The sequence below is a fragment of the Limulus polyphemus genome, unplaced genomic scaffold (genome assembly GCF_000517525.1).
Source record: "Limulus polyphemus unplaced genomic scaffold, Limulus_polyphemus-2.1.2 Scaffold106, whole genome shotgun sequence".
NCBI lineage: Eukaryota > Metazoa > Arthropoda > Merostomata > Xiphosura > Limulidae > Limulus > Limulus polyphemus.
The window spans coordinates 659799-666692 of record NW_013665716.1 but is presented as its reverse complement, the minus strand read 5'-3'; the positions used below and the strand labels follow the sequence as shown (position 1 = coordinate 666692).

At 33.8% G+C, this 6894-nt stretch overlaps 1 long non-coding RNA gene across 1 annotated transcript in view; it reads left to right on the top strand.

Annotated features, from left to right (window-relative positions):
- LOC111088870 overlaps positions 1-2498 on the top strand; it is a 14575-nt gene extending 12077 nt beyond the window's left edge. Inside the window, exon 2 of the long non-coding RNA XR_002613254.1 lies at positions 2297-2498. This is a non-coding gene — a long non-coding RNA (uncharacterized LOC111088870). The remainder of the gene's footprint in view (positions 1-2296) is intronic.
- Positions 2499-6894: the final 4396 nt, after the last annotated feature.

Sequence of the window (6894 nt, the reverse complement as noted above, 5' to 3'; positions counted from 1 at the left end):
CCTCTAGTCTTACACTGCTAAATTAGGGACGGCTAGCGCAGATAGTCCTCGTGTAGCTTTGCGCGAAATTCAAGCCAAATCAAAGGTACTGGATTTCCACAAAGTAACACGGGTAGGCAATAAGTTCCTGCAAGCATCACTGGTATCAATATTTTTCATGTAGAACACTTATTAGTTAGGCACTAAGTGCTGGTGTCACTGTTATCTAGATTATTCACGTAGAACACTGTTATAAGGCAGACATTAAGTGCCTCCAAGTTGTCAATGTTATCTAGGTTTTTAATGTAGAACACTATTATTAAGTAAACACTAAGTGCCTGCAAGTGTAATTATTATGAGATTGTTCATTTAGAACACTATTATTAGGTAGACGCTAAGTGATTGTAAAATGTCATTGTTATCGAGGTTAGCGAGATTTTTCATTAATTAGACACTAAGTGTCTACAAGTGTCATTGTTACGAGTTTATTCATGTAGAACATGATTATTAGGTAGACAATAGTAGCTGCAAAGTGTTACTGTTATCGAGATTGTTTATGTAGAACATTGTTATTAGGTATATACTACATACTTGTAAGTGTACTGTGATAAAGCTTTTTCATGTAGAACGTTATTATTAAGTAAAAGCTGAATGCCCGCAAACGCAATTATTATCCAGATTGTCCATGCAGAACAATATTGTTTAGTAGACAGTAATCACCTGCAAATATTATTGTTCCAGGATAGATTTACTTTTTCAACTAACAATATCGTAGGAATTCAAATCACTAAATCGCTTTTAACAAATTTAAGCATATCATTTACGAGTGCGATGTTTTTTGTTGTTGTTGTTTTTTAACAAAGAAGTAATTAGTCTCTTCTGTGGCTTACAGTCTTGTAGCATATTTGATGTTGATTGGCTCGCAGAATTATTTCAACAAAATACATGAGCATGTTTCAACATATTACTTAGAAAAATACGTAAGAGGTGGTTACCAGGCATGACTAGGAGAGTAGAGTAAAAAGTCTGCGTCAGTTCATCTAGGACGTGACGTAAAGGGTTGAAATGGGTCGGGACTGGGTCGCTGGTGCAGGAAACTCTGGATATTAATTGGTCTTAACGAAAAGTAAGAATGCAATGATAAAAGCGGGTTTAGTGCGTGCTGATGACGCTTTTAAGACAGCCTAACAGACTTCAGTCTTGGTGTTATTTTATAAACCTACAGATGGCGTTACGAATTATTTTTAATACAAGTCTAACGACAACGGACATATCTTACGTACTTTATACAATACGATCACCAGCCAAACCGATAAATCATATACAAAGCTGAACATGCAGTGAAGGGCCATTTAACTATTTTGGGTACATTGGTCGTTCTATCAGTATCATCTACTTTCATGACAGAATGTGGGACGTTTTCTAACATCATCAGTGAAAGTAACCAAGAAGAATGCAGTAACATCAACGTGGTCGTTGTCTTGTAAAGTTAAAAAAACTAGCATTGTAACCCAGATTAAGTTTAGAATCCTAAGACCATTAACTGTCACGATGAATTCATTATATGTTCTAGTTACTTTTAGTTCTGTATTATCATCGTGATATGTATGGTTTTTGTTAACCTTCACGTTGTCGTTTGATTAATAAATCTCATTGATCAAAAATAGTTATTGTTTTTTTGTTTTTTCATTAACCACACTGTCTTTATGTGATCGCTCGAAACTGGTATTTAATTTGGTACTAATTTTGTTTAAAGTTTCTACCTTGATGTGGTTTCATACAGACACTTTATTAGAAATTAGTTTTATTTAAGATTTCTTCCCTGACGTTGTGTCTCCAAACCGATACTTCATTGGACATTAGTTTTGTTTACAGTTTCTTCCTTGACACTGTGTCTTCATAACGACACTTTATTGGACATTAGTTTTGTTTACAGTTTCTACCTCGACATTGTGTCTCCATACCAACACTTTATTGGTTATTAGTTTTGTTTAAAATTTTTACCTTAATGTAGTTTCGACCGACACTTTATTGAATATTATTTTACTTTGCGATAGTAATTATTTTTGTATATGACGGCCGTTTGACCTCAAGTAAGTTGTTTTAATTGGTAGAAATAATCTGTAGAAAAGCCATATCATTACGAGTAAATAAAGGAAACTTACCTTAATATTGTCTCTTTCAAGAAACATAAAATTAAAATAAGATTAACACGAAAGAAATAAAATTAGAAGAAAGTTGCAGAAAATTAAGAGAAGATCAAGAAAAAAGATAGAGAAATTTAAGAGATGGATTATAAGAGACCTAATATTTACAGATGAATTGCAAAACCAGATAAGTTTGATGGAAAACAAGGAAGAAAAAGTACATATTGCAGTTGAAAAGATATAGCGGATGTACAGAAAGATTACAAGAACAAAATCGAGGAAGTACACAAGGGAGTCGATGAACTGAAAACGGAAGTACAGAAGGTTTATAACAACAAGATTAGAAAAGCATAGAAAGATACATAATAACAAGATCAAAGAAGCGATAGGAAATTTAAAGAAAAACAGGAATTTCAAGTTAAAATATCTAGAAAATAAATTGACAAATAAAAGGATCAAACGATATACACGTTTCTCTGCAACCTCTTCGGAATTCTAACTTCAAATACCATTAGCTATACAATACGGAAAAGGACCCATTTGGCATCAATTACTACTACTACTACTGTCGTGTCACCTCTACCCGGTGGACTTTCTTGGACTACTCTAGCTACACCAATACTTTATTAAGTTACGGTATTTTATAGACCAGTTAAACATTGCCCAATCAAGAAACCATTAGACAATGCAAAGTAAAGCAGAAATACAATTGGTTGGCTGAACTTGATGAAGATATAGAAAAGCTTGGCAAAGTATCTTACTCAGATGCTTCACATGAAGCGATGAATCCATTAGCACATAAGTCAATTCGTAGATGCCTTAATGACTGAGGATATGCGAATTAGGCGAAAGGAAACTGTCCGGTTTGCGATAAAACTTGAATAAATTAAAGTGTCAGATAAACAAGTAAAAGCATCATCAGGGAATTACGGGATCATCAGATCAAGTAGTGTGGAAACATTCATTTCCTCTGATGGAAGTCTAGAAAAAATCAAAGGATTAATTAGACAATTGTTTCTTCAGGTTGGTAAAAGAAAACAACAAGACAACAGGTGTTTCGGCTGTAAATTATTAACCGCAACATCTGACAAAAGTATGAAATAAAGGAGGAGACAATTTCCCATCATTCATTACCAGGTCGGGTCGAACAGTAGTAGCTGTAGAACCAACATGTTAATGAATCCACTAAATTGTAGACTAGTTTCTTTAAATAATGAACTATTTTATCTTAACTGGAGCAGATCGACCATTTTCAGCTGAATTTAACCCTCTAAGTCCATCTAATTCTGTTTTCCAAAGTCTGGTTAACTATTTGTTGTTCCTTGGCCTCATTCTCAGAGTAATGTCTCCTTGTCCTTTTTCATCTGTTGTTTCTTCACAATCTCTGCTGAAATGTCCATGTTTTTCAAACTTATAGCAGTTTTATCTTTCTTTTAAAATAGGATGACCTCTTGTCCTTTTCTATCACTTGATGTCTTGTCACTGTGGGAGTTCTTTCTAGATAGGTGGTTGAGGGAACCCATAGGTGGCTCCATCCCTAGTGATACTCTGGAAGTGTTTTGGATAGGAATCCCGGGGTCTTCAGTTGACATACTTCTGGAGAAGTCTTCTCTGAAGCTAAGCAGTTAGCTGTAATCCCATAAAACTAATCACGATGGATGATTCTGCTGTGGCGCACTTTAGGTTCGTTGTCTTTTGTAATTCTCTTCTTGTTCTCACTGGAAGCTCAACCTCTGGTGGAGTGCTTTTCCAGCAGCGCCCAGATTCCCTGGTCGTAGATCGTGAAAATGTCTGATAGCTCTAATCTCATATCCATGTTTACGCATGAAGGCTATTCCCAATATCTACTCTTTCTCAATGTCAATAACTCACACCTCATGTTGTGTATAGAAGCTTTCTACTATTAGGGTTAATTTCTAACTTTCTTCTTGCTGGATGTTTATAACCACTTTGCTATTCTCATCAATCCGTTCTCTTACTTCATCACTTTTCTTCGCACCATAAGCCACATAAACAAAACAGAAAACGATGGTGACTGGACGGTGAATGAAAAAACAAAGAATAATTTTCTTTGTTAATCAAAGTTTTGATTGTACTTTATTAAATACATTTAATTAATGACTTGATGATTGTGATTTCTATATTTATGAATTTAATCTCGTTATTTGTCAAGAATTACTAGTTTATTGGTAATTATGTTCCATTGTTTTCTTTGTATAATAAGATTGTTCAAGGGTCTTCACAACCCACGAATGAAGCAGTGCTGTAGGCTATGATTTTATTTTAAAGTTAGACGTTTGTTTTATTCTTGTTGGCTAGAGGGTTTTTGACATCACGTGAAAAGAGCGCATCTCAAGTACTATAATTTTTTTGAAAGTTTAAGAAACAGTTTAAGCAGTATATAAATGCGAGTTGCATTAAAGTGATGAGTACATTGTTGACTATTGGAATAGCCAGTAGTTCAACGTTATAAATTTTGAGTTTGTGTTTTCAACGGCGTAATAAAGATACAAGAAGTACCTTACGCATACGAGAAAAGTAACAAGTGGAATTTCTATTAAAACGTTATTTATTTGTTAGGTTTAGTCTTTCGTAGTTACATAGAACTTATACAAGTTATAAAACTTGTAGTAGAGGAAATAAAACGCTTTCTTGATCACTAAGAAGTGTTGACTTTACATTATTGTTTACAGTATAATCCAAAAGAATTTATCAAAATTGAAACCTGCCAAAACACTACTAATTGAAAAAAAAATTCATCTTGATGGACTTTTTGATATGTTACTATTAATTATTAAAGGAACTCATTATGATGTGACCTCATTTGTACTTGTTATAATTAAAGGGAACTGAGCTTGATGGGTTCTTTCTCTTTATTGTTATTAATAATTAAACGTTACGTGACATTTTTAACTTTTAACTCCCTGGTGGTTCAGTGGTAAATCTATAGGCTTATAACGCTAAAACTCGAGTTTCGATACCCACGTTGGGCAGAGTATAGATAACCCGTTATGTAGCTGCGCTTAACAACGAACTTTTTTTTGGCTTTTTATTGAAGAGCAGCATTTTCATAACACTTAACAAAACAAAGGAAAGGGAAATATCCCTTGAAACGACATTTTTATTGTTCAAAAAACATTGTTTTATTACTTTCCAGTTAATTCATCAGTTAATTTCGGTAGAGCCTGATTATCCACTAGACAGTGTGGGTTAGAAATTATACACAAATAAGCTAAGAATATGTTGAGTTAAAGCTAACTTTTCCGACTTTCTCTCACTCTCGCACTATTAATAAACAGTGAAAAATTCCAACCTAAGTTGAAAATGCTGCATGATCTCTCCATTAGGTCTTTTGATACTTAATGCTTTAGCAACTGGTACATGTCAAGATTGTAAAACTGATGAAATTACCTAACTGACGTCACTACCTATTTGTGTAGGGTCTCATAATAGAGATATAATAATCTCGTCTAACGTCACTTCCCACTTTTATGATGTCACTAAAACTGACGAAAAACGTTTTTTTTATGTTATTTTAGGTTTTTTGTTGTTTGAAGTTAAGCACAAAGCTACACAATGGGCTATCCGTGCTCTGCCCACCACGGGTATCGAAACCCGGTTTCTAGCGTTGTAAATCCGCAGACATGCCGCTGTGCCACTGGGGGGCATTTAGGTTTTTTACAGCCTATAATAAATACCGATAGCCAGACTGTAACATAACTGATAATATAGATACGAACACAAGAATGTAAGAATAATTTCAAATGGATAATCCAAGTTATAAATAGAGGTAAACCCAGCACGTATTTTTTATATTTTTTTTTCAAGTTAGCACCGAACACATAATTTTCTGGTTATTTTCAATTACATTTTTTTCAGTAAGTCCAATATACAGTTTCAAGAATCATTGTGATTTACTGAATGGGTATTCTATCAACTAAAACACTTTGTTTAGTTTTCTTTAACTCGGAAATATTATTTTATTTTCTTAGTCTGCTTCTCCTACCCTAAAATCCGTGAATAACTACTGCTTTCTAATTATCGTACTTATACATTTGAATGTTTATGATGTTCTATAAGCAAACACTGTGTACAGACCATCCCTTCAAAATGTCCGAACAATTTATCATATAAGTGTTTATTTAAGATAAAGGGGAAAGAACAAAGAATATGAACGAAATTCCATTATTGAATTACTCCCCCAAAAGCCAAAAGTGAAACATAGACAAGGATATTTCATTTGCATCTTGAATTAGAAGCACGACCATCATGAACTCGGAAGTGATTTTGACAAACGACTTTCACCGATGTTAAGAATTTAGAGTATTTTTTCCTCCGATAATGCTAGAGATATTTTTTTCTCCGATAATACTAGAGATATGGCGTGAGCTAATGAAACGAGTTAAACAAGAAATATTTATATGAAAGCTAAAAAGTGTCCGTGCATTAATATGGAGAACACGTTCATGAAGAAATATTAGCGGGCATCCTTTGAAACTTAGCTGGAAGGTATTACCTAATTTTTGTATCTCAGCTACAAACCGAAATATTAATAAACTTTTCTACGAATTACAAAAACAAACAAACTAGAAATATTTTACTACTGGACGCTACAGGTGTCAAGCTTGCAAGGTCCCATTTTTTCCATCAAAATTGACAGTAATCACAGAAATGCTAAATATATATGTCCCAATTCGTAATCCATGCTGGTGATTTTTCATGTACTAAATCTGTTTTGCACTGCGTTACTTATAAAACGTAGTTTTAT